Source organism: Eulemur rufifrons, chromosome 2 (genome assembly GCF_041146395.1).
Source record: "Eulemur rufifrons isolate Redbay chromosome 2, OSU_ERuf_1, whole genome shotgun sequence".
NCBI classification, from domain to species: domain Eukaryota; kingdom Metazoa; phylum Chordata; class Mammalia; order Primates; family Lemuridae; genus Eulemur; species Eulemur rufifrons.
In genome coordinates, this window is record NC_090984.1 from 122,282,550 (window position 1) to 122,298,917 (window position 16,368).

Genomic DNA, 16,368 nt, shown 5'->3' on the forward strand with positions numbered 1-16,368 from the left:
CGTCCTTCGGGACAAGGCAGCGGATGCTTGAGGGAGCCGGTGTCGGATGGGAGGAGCACCCCTGGGCAGGGCGAGAGGGGACCAAGGGGACCAAGGGCACAGGAGGGGGTGCACTGAAGGCTGGGGAAGGGCAGTGGATCTGGGTCCTGTGTCCTGATGCCGTCTTCTCTCCCTGGGACACAGACACTCCTGGGAGGGGCAGGCAAGAGGGGAGAGGAGAAGATGAGACCCCGCCCTAGGGTCCTCCCAGGACAGCGTCCTTCCAGGAGGGGTGAGGAAGAGGAAGGAGGTTTGGAAGGTGCATGGGGTGCACCAGGCCAGGAGACAAGCCGGGGCCAGGTCTGTGTCTGGGCGGCAGGCCTGGTTGGCCCCCTCCCATGCCGTCAACCTTCTTTGAAAGGCCCGGGGATTAGGTTTGCCTGTTCAAACCATCCGCCCTCCCGTCCCTGGCAGGCTGAGCCCGGCCCCAACTCTGGGGCCCCCGGATACAGCAGCCCAGCCAGCCCGTTCTGCCAAGGCCATCTGGGCCCACTTAGCCCTGTGGCTGGGGGGCCAGAGGCGCCCTGGCCAGGCGAGGTTCCCAGCAGGGGGGCCCTGGGGGTGTCCTGCAGCTCGAGGGACGCCCCGGCTGGGCCTCCACACGATGGCAGCATGCACGCGCTGAAGCCCATCGAGGCTGCCTCAGCTGGGCTGGGACCCAGCACCACCCCGGGCTCCCCGGCTCCGCGCTCCCCGCTCTCGGAGGCAGCGGCTGCAGAGACGTCCCAAGTGCTGTCTGGGAAACCTGTTCATCTCTCCCATCCCTTGGTTCCCAGGGGCCCACGAGGACCTCTCAGGGCCCAGGTCCTTCTGGTACGGCTCATCCACAGGAGGGCACCCCAAGGTGGGCCAGGCCAGGGTTCAGGTGACTGGGGACCTCTGTGCCTTGCACACATTGGGTCCTCCCCACACCACCCCAAGCCCCCAGGCCCTCAGCTGGCCTGAACTTCCCCCTTTTGGGCCCGAGGGTGCGGCCGGGAAGCCACAGCACAGGCGTCCCGAGAGGGATGGTGTGCTAGAGGCTTCAGCTCAGGGAGGCCCAGCCCGGGAAAAACGGAGAGACCCAGCTGCCGGGCAGCCAGGAAAGAGCCCAGACCAGGGCCCCACCCGGAAGGTGAAAATAAGCAGGGCAGGCTCCCTTGGCCCTCCGGGGGCAGGGCAGCCCCTTGGCGGAGTGTGGCTGTGCTGACCTGCCCCCGCACCCCTCTTCTCTCCTTGCTCACCACCCACTTCAGCATCTTCTGGTGCCCCAGACAGTCACACACCGTCTCCACTTTGTTGCTCGGCCTTCCTGAGTTCTTTCTGCCCCCAAATGCCTCTGCCTTCTCTCTCCTGCACTGTGAGCTTTGCTGCACCCCTCGGGACCAGCACCAAGGCAGGGCAGGGGACCCTGCACCGGGGCAGGGGAGGCAGTGAGCTCCGTCTGCCGCACCTGCAGGGCGCTGGTGGGCTTCTGAATTCGGTTGAACATTGGCCCCCACTCGGCCGGGTGCTGGTAGGTGGAGGCTCCGTGTCCCCAGCCAGCAAGGAAAGGGTGGGCAGGAAGGTGGGGGCCTCCCTAGGTACTGTTCCCACACCAGGCAGGGGACCGTGGGGTCACAGACTCAGGCCCATTCCTCTACAGCAGGGTGGGCGGCCAGGGGCGATTTTGTCCCCAGGGAACATTAGGGGATGCCTGGAGACATTTTTAATTTTAATATCTTTAATTTATTTTTCAATTTAATTTTTATTTATTTTTGTTGATACATAATGGACATATCTGTGGGGTAATGTGATATTTCGATACATGCGTATAAGGGGTCCTGAGCAAATCAGGCTCGTTGGGGTCTCCATCAGCTCGAACGCTTACCACTTCCCTGTGTCTGGGACATTTCAACTCTTCTAGCTGTTTTGACATATACCACAAACTATTGTTGTTAGTGTGCTGCTGAACACGAGAAACTTCCTTCTGCCTAACTGTATGTTTGTACCCATCGCCACTCGCCCTTCCTCCTCTCCTCCCTTCCAGCCCCTGGTAACCCCGCCCCCGCCCACCCCCGTGAGCGCACCTTTCTCCTCCACCTGCCAGCGGGGCCACGTGCTGTTTGTCTTTCTGTGCGTGGCTTATTTCGCTTAACACAATGACCTCCAGTTCCATCCGTGTTGCTGCGAGTGGCGGGATTTCATTCTTTTTTGTGGCTGGGTAGTATTCCACCGTGTACATGCGCCACCTTCCCGTAACCCACGCACCCGCGGTGGGCACTCAGGTTGCTGCCAGAGCGCGGCTGTTGTGACTGGTGCCGCAGTGAACACGGGTGCAGGTGTCCCTTTGATGCACTGATTTCCTTTGCCAGGAGACATTTTTGATTGTTACAAGTCGGGGCAGAGGCGGAGCCACCGACACCCGGTGGGTGGAGGCCAGGGAACCTGCTGAGCATCCCGCAGCACACAGGCAGCTCTCGCAGCAAAGAACCCCCCGGCCCCAGATGTCCACAGGCTGGAGAAACCCTTCTCTGCAGGGAGCACCAGGCTCAGCGAAGGGTGTCCAGGGATTCCCAGCAGGTGCCTGGGAGTCTTTCTAAGGGTCTTCCCGGTGCTTGGAGCCCCTTTCCCTCTTCAGGGCCCAATCTCAGGAACCAAAGGCGTGACCTGGGGATGAGCCTCCTTCCACCCTCGTGGCCTTCAGGGAGCCCCGATTCCCTCCTGCTGTCCTGCAGAGCCTGTGGCAGGGCCTGTGAACACGACGTGAGGACGCCGGGCTCCCTCTTGCCTGTGCAGCTCCTGCAACCTCTCTGGGCTCAGTTTCCCTCTTTGTGAAAGGAGGTGGCACGCTCACTTCAGCAGCACCTATGCTAGAATTGGAATGATACAGGGAAGATTTGCATGGCCTTGCAAGGATGACATGCAAATTTGTGACATGTTCCATACTAAAAAAAAAAAGGAGTTGATTGGGGTCCGATCCCAGTTTATCTGAAGGAAGAGAAATCAACATATCAAAGGGACACCTGCACTCAAATGTTGCAGCACTATTCATAACAGCCAAGCTATGGAGTCAGTCTAAGTGTCCATTGACCAATAATTGGACAAAGAAAATGTGGTATATATGCACAATGCAATGCTATTGGGCCACATGAAAGTATGACATTATGTCATTTGCAGCAACGTGGGTGGAACTGGAGGTCATTATGTTATGTGAAATAGGCCAGGCACAGAAAGACCGATACTGCGTGTTCTCACTCATCTGTGGGAGCTAAAAAAGCTGATCTCCATGAGGTGGAGAGTTCACAGATAGACGCCAGAGGCTGGGAAGGGGCGAGAAGAGAGGTGATATGTATAGTGAACGTATCAAACACATAGTTAGGTAGAAGAAATAAGCCCCGATATTTGATAGCAGAACAGGAGACTGTAGTCACTATGCAGTGACTATTTCAAAGCAGCCAGAGGAGAGGGCTTGAAATGTTATCAACACACAGAAAATAACCACTCAACGTGATGGATACTGCAGACACCCTGACTTGATCGTTACGCATGATGTGCATGTAAAAATACTCACATTGCCCCATTAATATGTACAGTATTTTGTATCGATGAAAAAAAGATGAGCATGTGAGTGTTCATAGAACCAGGATTCATCGCAGCCCCAGAGGGGAAGCAACCCAAGTGTCCCTCCACGTGTGAACGGGGCAGGTGAGCGGCAGGCCGTGCACCCACCCACCCATGCAGGGACGGGCTTCCGCGGCCGAGAGCAGCGGAGTCCGGATGCAGGCTGCAGCGCAGATGACCCCGAAAACTCGCTGCTGAGAAGCCAGACATCAGGAGGCCACAGGGTGTAGGAGACAATTTCCGTGAGATTGTTGGAGAAATCGTGATGATGGAGATGGGGAGGCTGAGCCGTGAGGGCCGAGGGCCGGGCAGGTGGATGTGGGCCGTGTTTGGGGCGCAAAACCGGATGAGCCGGTAGCCACACCACTCTACGTCACTGAAAACTGATGAAGCAGACACTTGCCACAGGTGAGTTTTATAGAATGGAAAGGATGTACCCATCACACTGGAAAAACGCAGTCGAGCATGGGTGCCAGCCTTGGTCTCCTACGTGCTCTCTCCGTTCCTAAACTCTCTGCCACCCATCTTTTAGATTATTAGACTGCTTAGAAATGCAAGACATTGTTCTATATTTAGCAGTTTCTACATGTGTTTGTGCCTTACTGGATTTGTGTTCTTTTAGTAGCCAGTAAATAACACACACATTGAAAATGATAAATAGGTATCTCTTTAGGAAAAAAAAAAAAAAGGAGATGGCTGGGGTCAAGGCCTGGCCTGGGCTTGGCCAGCCTGACCCCAGCCTGTAACCACAGATGTCGCTGGGGTGGGGCGGGCCACCAGCCTGGGCCCACGCGGCACTGACAGTGGCCCCCAGCTGTGGGAGACGTGCCCTGCTGGCCCGGGGCCCCGGCAGGAATGAGCCCCCTGCGCTGCACCTGCCTCATTGATAACTGCCGCGCATAGACGGGACGCCAGGGATGCTTCCAAAGTCCGGCCAGCTCTGCTCCAGAAGATGCCGTACATACATCAAGGCTATTTTAGGGTGCGGGCTGGCCCGGCGGGAGGGGTGGGGGGCCCTGCGCCGATCTGGTTACGGCCATGTGTGGGGACAGCAAATGCCACCATTTCTGTCCAGTGATCTAATAGGAGCAGCAGACGGCTCGTGACCTAGGTGCAAAGTGTCCTTGCTGCAGGCCCAGGACAGGAACACAGGGAGGGGTGGCAGGGAGCAGAGTGGCAACTGGCAGCGGAAGGCCCGAGCTCTCAGGGGCTGCTCCCGTAAGCTCCTTGAGCCGAGTGTGCCCACCCCGTACGCGGCTGGGGAAGGACACCCAGATAGCTACCAGGGGATTGGACTTGGGGGCCGTGGGGCAGGAGGAGATGGGTACAGGAGGGAGAGGCTGCCTCCTGGCTGGGGCCGAGTCCCAGAGGAGGGGCTGCCCTCGCCGTGGGCTGGAGGAGGCCCCTGGGGCAGGTGCAGAGCTGGCACCTTGCTGTGTGGGGGAGCAGGGTGCTGGGTGGGCATGCCCAGAGGCAGGCTCGGGGGGGGGGGGCCGGCAGACAGGGCTCATCCTGACCCCTGGTGACCTCTCTGCAGCCTCACCCCCTTTCCCTGCAGGACTGCAGTCTTCTGAGGACTCAGTGGGGAAGGCTGGCGGGGAAGGCAGTGTTTGAACTCGTTGCCGTTTTACGGGGCCATCGTCCCTACGGAGGAGCAAAGCCTGCAGGGCTGAGACGTGGGCTCTGTAGTGTTCAAACAGCGACCCCGGGATGACACTTGGCCTGCCGGGCAGTGTCCTTTTTCCCAGCTAAGTGGTCCTGCTTGCCTCGAAGTTCCATGTGACCTGGTGTCCTTCCCACTCCTCGATCTAAGAGTGCCAAGTTGTGGCCGGGCGCGGTGGCTCATGCCTGTAATCCTAGCACTCCGGGAGGCCGAGGCGGGTGGATTGCTCGAGGTCAGGAGTTCGAGACCAGCCTGAGCAAGAGCGAGACCCCGTCTCTACTAAAATAGAAAGACATTATATGGACAACTAAAAATCTATATAGAAAAAATTAGCCGGGCATGGTGGCGCATGCCTGTAGTCCCAGCTACTCGGGAGGCTGAGGCAGTAGGATCGCTTAAGCCGAGGAGTCTGAGGTTGCTGTGAGCTAAGCTGACGCCACGGCACTCACTCTAGCCTGGACAACAAAGTGAGACTCTGTCTCAACAAAAAAAAAAAAAAAAAGAGTGCCAAGTTGTCCGTTTTCCTCTTCCTCACCAGGTGGGCCTGGGAGGTGTGGAACCTGCCCAAGACAGTGAAGGTCTGTCCCTCCCTGCCCTGTTCAGGCAGCTCAGATCCCCCTGCGTCCCTAGGGCTGCCCTAAAGTCACTGTTTCTTGAAACACCAGCACCCCATATGCACCCCCTGCTCTGGGGGGCTTGTATTTTCCCCCTCAATTCTTTTCTTTGCTTCCAGAGCACTTTTGGTCACCCTAACAGTCTTCTGCGGTTCCCTGTGTGGGCAGGGTGCACAAGAGAGTGGGAGGGTTGGACTCCGCATCTATTTTCCACCCTGGAGATGCAATCAATTAGGGAAGCCGCCCAGAACAGGTCACCCGTCCCCGTCACGAGGGCTGTGCCTCTCTTCCCCGCCCAGAGACGGAGATGAGGCTCACTTTCATCGGCTTTAGTTTGGCTGACAGACATGAGACCTAAAACAGATCTGCAGTTGGGAGAGGAAAATTCCTAAATGTTTTAATTCGCTCCGTCAGACTTGAGCCAAAGAAGCCATGGGCTTACTTTTTCCACCTCCCGCCCCCCCTGGAAGAGAGCGTGTGTTCAAGTCCGTCCGACACAGAGCTCCGCCTGTTCTCGGCGGGCCCCGGAATGGCTTTGCTCAGCACGTAAAAAAAGACCCTGACATTCTCTCTGTCCTCTCGACTCTTCCCAAAGTAGCCTCCCTGGCGGGCAGTATTGCCTTGTAAGGCAGGTAACGGGCACGGGCCAGTGCGTGCACGGTCAGATCGGGGAGGACAGGAACAGGGACAGTCATGAACGGCACCCGGGCTTAACTCCGGCTTGCCGCGCGTTTGGGAGTGGGGAGGAATGAGGGTGGCGCCGAGGGAGGGAGAAGTGTTGGTGTGCTTTTCGAATGCCAGGACTATAATTAAGGGGTGAGAAGACTCATGCTAACCCGTAACCAAGGCTGCAAGAGAAATCATGAAATCCAATAGCCCCAGGAGTCCGGATTTGGAATCGCATGTGGCACCAGCTCTGAAGGCTGTTTCGGAGTTCAGCACATTTATCATGGGGTGCTCGGGGCTCTGACAGCGTCAGGTGGCATGTGGCCGTCTTGTGGCCCAAAGTAGCTCTCACTGTCTTCTAAGCCACCTGTTTTAGGACTACCTCAAAGGACTTGGAGGGACTTTCCAGAGAGCCCTGTGCGTGTGGGTTCTCATCTGAGCGGAGGGCTTGCCAAGAGCATGGACCTGGAGTGCAGAAAAAGTTTCTAGAAGAGCTGACCAGGGTGGAGAAAACTTTTATTTGTTGCACCCAGGGGGTGGGGGAGTGGGTACCCTCATCCCTTGCCGTGGTTTAAAATGTAACCTCCAAGGGGCACAAACTCCAATCTGTGTTAAATCTGGTGACAGGTGCGTGAGGCCCATTCACTCTTCTCTCCACCTCTGTGTGTGCTGGCCAGGTTTCATCATCAAAAAGTAGTTAAAACAAAAAAAAAGTTGACCCTGTATTCCCTCAACTACAGGGCTGGCCACGGTTCCCCCGGGTTTGCCAACCTCAGCCCCGTCCTGGGAACGCTGGGAGTCAGACCTTCCGCCTCCTCCCCCATCTCTGACCACATCCTCTGAGACAAACGGTTCCTGGAGGATCCGCACAGACAGACTCAGTTGTGGCCAAGCAATGTGGTCATGCTGTTGCCACAGGCGTTGGCCAAAATCCTTTCTTAGAAAGCCCCGGGCTTGGTGTTCCCCCGACACGAGGGCGCGGCCCCGCCCAGCACGGTGCTGCTGCTCCCTCCCGAGTCACCCCTGGGGGGGGAGGGGGACGGGGTGCTGGGGTCCCTGCCAGGGTGGCCAGAGTAGGAAACAAGCGGAGGGGGTCTCTTGCCTTTAAATGACCCCATTTTGGTCATCAGATGAGAGCACTGGGAGTTCGCATAAGGCCGGAGTCTGCCCACGAATCCATGCTGTTAGCCGCGGCAGGCAAAGGCATGAACTTGCAAAGTCTCGGCTTAATTCCTGGCGCTCTGAAGTCCACCTCCTTCCTGAGGCTGGTGGTTACCGTGTTAATCAGCTAGGCCGCAACGGCAATTAGACATGACCGCGTGGGGAGTCCTGCCAGCCCAGCGTCACCACGGGCCACCCTGAGCAGCTCTCTGGGCACCGGGCGCTCCCAGATGCACCGCACCATGCCGAGCCGCGGATTCCACCCTCTGAGGGCAGACTCGCTCGGCCGGCTCCACTCTTAGGGATCCCAGGTGAGCACCCCCATCCCCACCGCACCACAAATGGAGGCAATGAGGCTGGACCACACCAAAATGTCCCTCCCCTTGGAGCCCAGGGCCTCAGGCAGGGTGCTGGATGCTAAGGGGATGCTTCAGTCCGGCTGAGCTGGGCACCTGGGCCGTCTTCCTCCCTGACCTTCGCCTCTGTTGGCCTGGAGTTCCCCTCCCGTGCCACACCCAGGCCTGCCTCAGGCTTGCTCCCTGCACTGTGGCACTCTGGCCACCATCCCCAGAGCAGTCCAGCCTCCTGTCCTGTCCCTCATCTGGAGCAGGTGTTCGGCTCCTGGGCCCCACCTGAGCTGCCTCTAGGCTTCCCTTTGGGAACTGGAATTTATGGGCTTGAAAAGGCTCCACTTCACTAGGGGTGTTTCCAGCGAGAAGGTGCTGCTCCGTGGAAGGCCACACAGGCATCTTCCAGCACCTTCTCCCTGCTGTTCTCTCAATTCAAGCAAAGCGTCAGTGTCCCCTCCTAGGCTAGGCCTCCCCTGCCTCAGCCCCTGCCAGACCCTCCCAGACGGGCCCTGTGTACTTTCCTGGGTTTTCTCTGACCTTGTTCTCTTCCTTTTATTATAGCATAACAGACGTACAGAAAGGTGCACATACTATAAATGTGCCAACTGGTGAATTGTCACAAAGTGAGCACACCTGTGCAAGCCACCCCTATCCAGACGCGGAGCATCTCAGTACCTCAGCAGCACCCCCTGCAGGCTAAGCCCATCCTGACACTGGGCCAGTCAGACCACAGCTCGGTTCTGCCCTGTGCACTCTGTCGGTGACATGGGGAGTGGATGGGCCCCTCCCCTCATGCCCTGTGGTGTTCGGCCGTGGGGCTGCCCTGTGGCATGTTTCTCCCGCCTCCTCCCGATGGACATGTGAGAATGAGTGGGGACCCCATGTTACAGAGGAGAAGACTGAGGCACAGTCCATCAGATCCCTTTACCCTGCTGCCTCTCACTCTGAACAAACAAGTGGAGAGTCAGGAGCACAGGGCACAACCAGCCCAGCTTGAGAGTCCCGTTCTTGAAGTCTGGTAAATTGATGCCTCCCACTTTGTTCTTTTTGCTTAAAGGTTCTTTGGCCATATGGGGTCTTCTCTGGTTCCGTATGAAGTATAGAATTATTTTTTCTAGATCTGTGAAAAATGATGTTGCTATTTTAATAGGGATTGCATTGAATCTGTAAAGCACTTTGGGCAGTAAAGACATTTTAACAATGTTGATTCTGGTGATCCATGAGCATGGTATGTTTTTCCATCTGTTTATGTCCTCTGCTATTTCCTTTCTCCTCAGTGAATCATAGTTCCCCCTGCAGAGGTCTTTCACCTCCTTAGTTAAATATATTTCTAGGTATTTTATTTTCTTTGTTGCTCTTGTGAAAGGTATTGAGTCTTTGATTTGGTTCTCAGCTTGACTGTTGTTGGCATATATGAATGCAACTGATTTGTGTACATTGATTTTGTAACCTGAGACTTTGCTGAATTTATTTATCAATTCCAGGAGTCTTTTAGCAGAATCTTTGGGGTTTCTTAGATATAAGATCATATCATCAGCAAAGAGCGGTAGTTTGACCTCTTCTGCCCCCATTTAGATAACCTTGGTTTCCTTCTCTTGCCTGATTGCCCTAGGACTTCCAGCACTATGTTGAATAGAATTGATGATAATGGGAAACCTTGTCTGGTTCCAGTTCTAAGTGGAAATGCTTTCAGTTTTTCCTCATTCAGTATGATGTTGGCTGTGGGTTTGTCATATATGGCTTTTATCATTTTGAGGTAAGTCTCATCTATGCTTATTTTTGTTAAGTGTTCTTATCATAAAAGGCTGCTGAATTTTGTCATATGCTTTTTCTGAGTCTATTGAGAGGATCATATGGTCTTTTTTTTTTACTTCTGTTTATGTGGTAAATTACATTTATAGATTTGTGTATGTAGAACCATCCTTACATCTCTGGAATGAAGCCCACTTGGTTGTAATGGATTATTTTTTTTGATGAGCAGCTAAATTCTGTTTGCCAGGATTTTATTGAGAATTTTTGCATCTATATTCATAAGGGATATTGGTCTATAGTTTTCTTTTTTTATTGAGTCCTTTCCTGGCTTTGGAATCAAGGTGATGTTGGCTTCATAAAATGTGTAGAAAAGAAATAACCAAGATCAAAGCAGAACTAAATAAAATCAATAACAAAAGAACTATACAGATTAATGAAACAAAAAGTTGGTTCTTTGAAAATATAACAAAATTGACAGGCCTCTCTCTAGATTAACCAGAAGCAGAAAAGAAAGGACGCTAATAAGCTCAATCAGGAATGAGAAAGCAGAAATTACAACTGATACCATGGAAATACAAAATATCATTTCTGAATACTATAAAAATCTCTATGCACATACATTTGAAATAGTGGAGGAAATGGAGAAACACACAGCCTCCATAGGCTCAATCAAGAAGAAATAGAATTCCTGAACAGACCAATATCAAGTACTGAAATTGAAGCAGCAATAAAAAAATCTTCCGACAAAAAACAGTCCTGGACCAGATGACTTCATGCCCAAATTTTACCAGACCTACAAAGAAGAACTGGTACCTATACTGTAGAAATTATTTATTTTATAACATCAAGAAGGAAGGAATCCTCCCCAACACATTTTACGAAGCCAACATCCTTCTAATTTCTGTCTCTATGGTTTTGGCTATTGTAGGTAGCTCATATAGGTGGAATCATGCACTGTTTGTCCTTTCGTGTCTGGCTTACTTCACATTGCATAATGTCCTCAAGGTTCATCCATGTTGTAGCATGTGTCAGAATCCCCTTCCTTTTAAAGGCTGACATTCCATTATGTGTGTATTTACCATATTTTTTTTATCCATCCACCAATGGACACATGGGTTCTTTCTACCTTTTGGCTATTGTGAATAGTGGTGCTATGAACATAAGTGTGCAAATATCTGTTCAAGTCCCTGTTTTGCAATCTTTTGGGTATATACCCAGAAGTGGAATTTCTGGATCACCTGAGCATTTTAAAGCACAGAAGTTCATGCCCAAGTTTGCATTTCAGAAAGCCATAAATGGGCCACCTTGGAGGGTGGGCCGGAGAGGTGATGCTGGAGGCAGGGCCCCCAGGATGGGAGCTGGACAAAGGCCCTGGTAAGAGACAATGAGGCCTGGACTGGGCCAGGGGGAGGGGTGGGGCGGTGACACGGGATTGAGGGTCTTTCTCCGAGCCAGCCTCGCTAACTCATTGGCTGTGGGTAGCAATGAGGGGAGAGGGTGGAAATGACCCTGCTGCAGCTGGGCGGGCTGAGAGGCTGATAATGACACTATTATCCCACATGCAGGGTCCAGGGCTTCCCTCGCAGGCAGGAGGAGGGGGGGGGGAGATAATGAGTCCAATTTGGCTGATTTAATCATTTCTTCCTTCATGAATTCAACAAACATTTCTGGAGGGTCCATTACGTGCCCAGCATACACAGCAGAGGGGGAGAGGTTGCTGCCCCCCAGGCTCGGGCACATGTAAACACACGCTTAGTTGCACTGGGACGCTTCCGAGTGTCCGGGGAGGCTCTGCGCTCTGTGGTACCAGGGGGAGCTGCACGTGCCAGGGAAGGGACAGACGTTTCCCAGGAATGACAGGGAAGAAGAGGGGTCTGCTGGGCTGGCAGAGGTGGAGCATTGAGGTCTGGGATGGCCATCCTATTCCCAAAAGGCCAAGGACCAGCATGATAGTGACAGAGCGTATGTGAGGAAGGAGAGGGGAGACAGAGGGTGAGGAGGAAGGCAGGGTGGAGATCCTGGAGCCTTGCAGCTGGGCTGAGGTTTGCGCCTGACTGAGGTGATAGGGAGCCATGGATGGTTCAAGAGAGAATGTTGTCGTCACTGTGGGTGGATTCCTGTGTGGGGGTCCAGTTGGGGAGGTGAGAGGGGTGGGCCCATGCCACAGGCGAAGTGGACAGGAGGGGCTTTCTGGGCTCAGTGCACAGATCAAGGTAGGTTAAGAGACCATCACCTCCCACCTCCCCTTTGCAGGCTCACTCAGGGCATGGCCTCATGAGAAGAGGAGGCTCTGGCAGGAAGCCCCAGTCTTCCCTCTGTGGCTGGGTCAGAGCACTGGGCGTGGCAGAAAGGCCTGTGGGGTCCCTCCAAGTTGAGCCACAGCTATGATTTCAGGCCCTCGGGGAGGGGCGTCAGAGCAAAGCCCAGAGATGGGGGTTGAAGAGGGGTGGTGACAGAAAACTGATTAATTAGGGCCCATTGACCTGGAGGTCAAGGCTCCCAGAGTGGGCGGGGCCCACAGCCCCCCATGTGCGGGGCTGTGCACCTGCTGCGGGACAGGCCCAGTTCGGCAGTGTGAGGTGAGTGGGTCCGCTCTGGGCGGTCTAGGATTAGTGCCGACTCAGAGAGGGTCAGGTGCACAGGGGCTTTGTTCAGACCTGTTTGCCTTTTGTCCCCCGCCTGCAGAACGCCCAGGCTGCATGATGTCATTTCAGATGCATTAAGCTGGAACAGCTCAAAATTGAATAATTAATTACACTCAGCTTCAATCGCAGTGACTAATTGATCAGGGGCTGCCAGCAGACACCTGGACGGGATTAGCCGCATACAATGAGGGCTGTGGGCAGGTGGCGTGGCCCCTCTGGACCCTCAGTCCCTGTGTGTGACTTAATTAAGACTGACTTGATTTCTCTATTCTCGCTGCAGATCTCGGCAGGCCCCATCCAGGAACCACGGCTGCGTGCAGCTAGGCACCGGTGCGGACACGTAGACACAGGCTGGGCTCTAGAGAGGTGCCAGCTTCTGACCACCAGCGCATTCTGCTCTGTGCCTGGACCCAACTCCTGGCTCCACCCATGATTAGTTCTGTGGCCTTGGACCAGGGTTTAATGTCATGCAGCCTCAGTCTCCTCATATGTCAAATTGGGATTGTCATTAGTGTGCCCAGCACTGTGCTCAGCAGTGAATGTCAGCTACTTGTGTCACTGGGATTGTTTTTCACCTCTTGGGAGGTTGCTCTTGTTCTCACCTCCCTTGCTGGGCTCTGGCCAGAGCAGCCAGCATTCCCAGACCTGTCCACCAGCCCTGGAGCTCCTTATGTACTCCTTGGAGCCACCTTCCCATGCATATAGCAGCATCTGACCATCTGGGGGCCTGGCTGACAGTCCTGCTCTCTCAACAGGCACAGCCATCATGCAGAGGGATTCACGACCATGCACATCTAGCTCCTGCAAAAGGCTGGCATATACAGTTGGGCAGGTTATGCACTGCACAATTCAAACATTTTGTGTGATACACAACTGCATAATGGGGCACACCAGCCTGTGTTCACAATGCAGAGTCTCTTTCTCTCTTTCCTTCTCCTCATCTGTTTGCTGGTCTTCTAGAGTTCGGTAACTTCTGTCTCCGTGCCTCCTCAGCCCCACTCCCATACCACAGGGCAAACTGCCACACAGAAATCACAAGCCCCAACCCCACCTCATGTCCCACTGGCTCCCAGTATGCCTGCTGGGCGGTGTGGAGAGCACTTGTCTGTTTCTGCTCTCCCCATTCCCTACCCGTCTGGCAGCTCCTCTCCCTTGGCAAACACACCTGAGACCCTTCCTTCCCGGGATGCAGGACCCTGCCACGACGCAGGCTGCCCTTCTCAGCCTTGTCTTTCCAGTGGGGTCTCCATTGCCTCAAGTCTACTTCACACCAAATGCACTTCACCGCTGCCTTTGGCTACTCTGCTCCACTGAATGACAATCTCGTGCCCTGTGGTCAATCCAGGTGTCACTCAGTCCTTGTAGCATTTGGTGGGTCTGCAGCCTCGGACATTGCAGCCCCTCAGAGTTCCCTCCTTCCTGCCCTGCCCGACAGCCTCCTTGCCGTGCTCCCGCCTTGCCCCCGGGCTCCATCCTCCACCCTCCCCTTAACCACAGCAAGTTCCCCGGGCTTCTTTCCTGGGCCTCCTGCTCTTGCCAGCTGACTGGCCGGCACAGGTGACCGCAATGAGCCTATTTTGTCTCCTGCCTGTTCTTTATCTTTTTCCTCTGAAAAATGGAACCCGGGTGCCCAGTCCATGGGAGTACAGGCTTTGCCAAGTCCCAGTACCAGGGTTCGCACGGAACTCAAGTCCTTTCTCGGCCACCTGGGCCTGAGGTGCCTGTGTCCTGGCGCCACGTGGGCAGCCCAGGTTCCAATCTCCTGTCTAGTCTTGGCGGCCTGAGCAGCCTCCTCTCCCCCACCCCCAGCATGGCCCGGGAGCATGTTGCTACAACTTCCTTTGCTTTTTTGGCAAAATTCAGAGGTGGCCGATGTGAATTTCTTAAGACAGAGGGAGGAGGAGACCCAAAAAAGTGAGCCTTCTTGCCGCTCCGTGCCTGTCGTGATCCGATGTCCCTTTGGACCGTAGGACGAGAGCTAACAGGAAGGGACAAGCATCCTCTCATCCCTAGACAATGGGGTCCATTATCCTTCTCTGGGGGGATTTTCAGAGGCATCTGGGCCTGCCGTCCACCCACTTCCAGACAGAAGGGAAGAGCTCAGCCAATCTAAACAGAAGCCGTCACCGGACAACGTTCTCCCCGGTGCCCGCCAGCTGCACACAGCGCCGGCGAGCTCCGAGTCCGCGTGCAGCACGCTGGGGTGCCGGGAGCCTTCCAAGCGTCCCGTGCGTGGGCCACAGCGGGGCCAGGATTCCCAACCTGGACACACGGTCGTGGTGGTAACGGGCACGAGGCCAGAACCCACGGGGTAGACAGGGCACGTTTTCCGGGAGCCATGATCTTGTCCAAAGATAAGTAATTTGTTGTTAATCTTTCTTTTTATGTGACAGGAGTGACTTCAGATTCAAATACGGAAGAATGTTCACTCCCCCCAAAATAATCACTGTTAACTGGTTGCTGTGGCTCCTTCCAAATATTTTTAGGCATATACAGTCATTTAACTAAATATGTACATATGTGTGTTTTTTTTAACAGATGGGATCACCCAACACATACGGCTCTTCCACTTGCTTCTGCTCTGGTGACACGCTCGCTCCTTCCCTTGCCCGAACATGCCGCTGCGCTTCGTCCTGTCTGTCAACGGAATAGTAAACAGTATTCCTTAAATGGATGTCCCCACGGTGCATCCAGCCATTTCTCTAATGATGGACAAAGAGGTCGCGGCAATTTTGTATAATTACAAATAGTGCTGGAAGGAAAAAATAAGACCCCCAAAACCCTATCCATTTTAGCAGAACTCAGCAAGAGGGCATTTGAAATGTTCCTTCTAAAAAGGTTACACCAATCTACACTCTCAATAATGGTATGTGATTTTAAAGAATTATATTCAAACTAGCAAAGCTATAGAATGGTATAAGAAGCAAAATTCACATAAATTTTTTAAACTTAATCTCAGCTGCGGGTGGAGGTGCTTTGCCTCTCGGCTTCTGCTCTGCCCCTGAGGTTCTTTGGGGAGCCGAGCCCTGCTCTGTAGTGCAATAATTCTGGGGGCGGCTGTGACCACCCATCTGTCTATGTCAGAGGGTCCTGCCTGGCTCATCTGACGTCTCATTGATCAAGCCCCTGGGTGGAGCCGGCCCCGCTGGGTGGCTCACTGCATTTCTTAAAGGACTCTTTTCAAACGAAGTATCCATAAAGTGCCTGGGGTTTGGGGAGGTGGGGCCGGGTCACCAAAACTCCATGTCCAAGGAGAATGCTGCTAACCCTTCCTAGAACAGTCCAGAACTCCCTCCCGTATTTCCTCCCCACCTAAGCCATGTCCTCTAGGCGGCAGCTCCCCCTGGCAGGATAGTGGGGTGCCCCAAATTTTTCCGAGCCTCCCTCCTTGGAATTGTCTGGTTTGGGGGACTCAGGCTCAGTACGAGAGATGGGAAGAAGGTTCTGCATTTCCCCAGCTGCCAGATTCCATCCAAAGCACCCCCAGCCCGAGAAGAGTGACCATTCCTGAGACGCATGTTGACCTGGTGTGGAGGGCCACCGGCCTGGCCAAGGCAGCCAACCCTCTCTGTCCTCTCACCATCCTCTGAGCCTTTAAAGCAAGGGACTCGGCTCCAAGCAAAGGATCACGGGGCTCCCAGCCCTGGACTAGTCCATTCGGAAGTCGAAGGTCTTGGGGTGGCTGGGTCAGGGGTGGTCCCAAGGCAGCACATGGGTGCTGATGGGCTGCTGGAGGCTTAGCACCCCACCCCAGGCCCCAAGAATGTTCTTCCTACAGGAGGCAGCATTTTTATTTTTTAAATTTAATGTTATCTGATTTTTAAAATTGACAAATAATATTTGTACATATTCTTGGGGTACCTTAGTGATGTTTCAATAAATGTAATGTATAGCGA

General features: G+C 54.1%; 1 non-coding gene across 1 annotated transcript; it reads left to right on the top strand.

The window, feature by feature from the left end:
• The first annotated feature begins 2,846 nt into the window (after nt 1-2,846).
• Nucleotides 2,847-2,950, top strand: LOC138381082 (U6 spliceosomal RNA). The gene has a single exon (XR_011233026.1). It is a non-coding gene; the product is annotated as a U6 spliceosomal RNA (small nuclear RNA).
• The last annotated feature ends 13,418 nt before the right edge of the window (nt 2,951-16,368 follow it).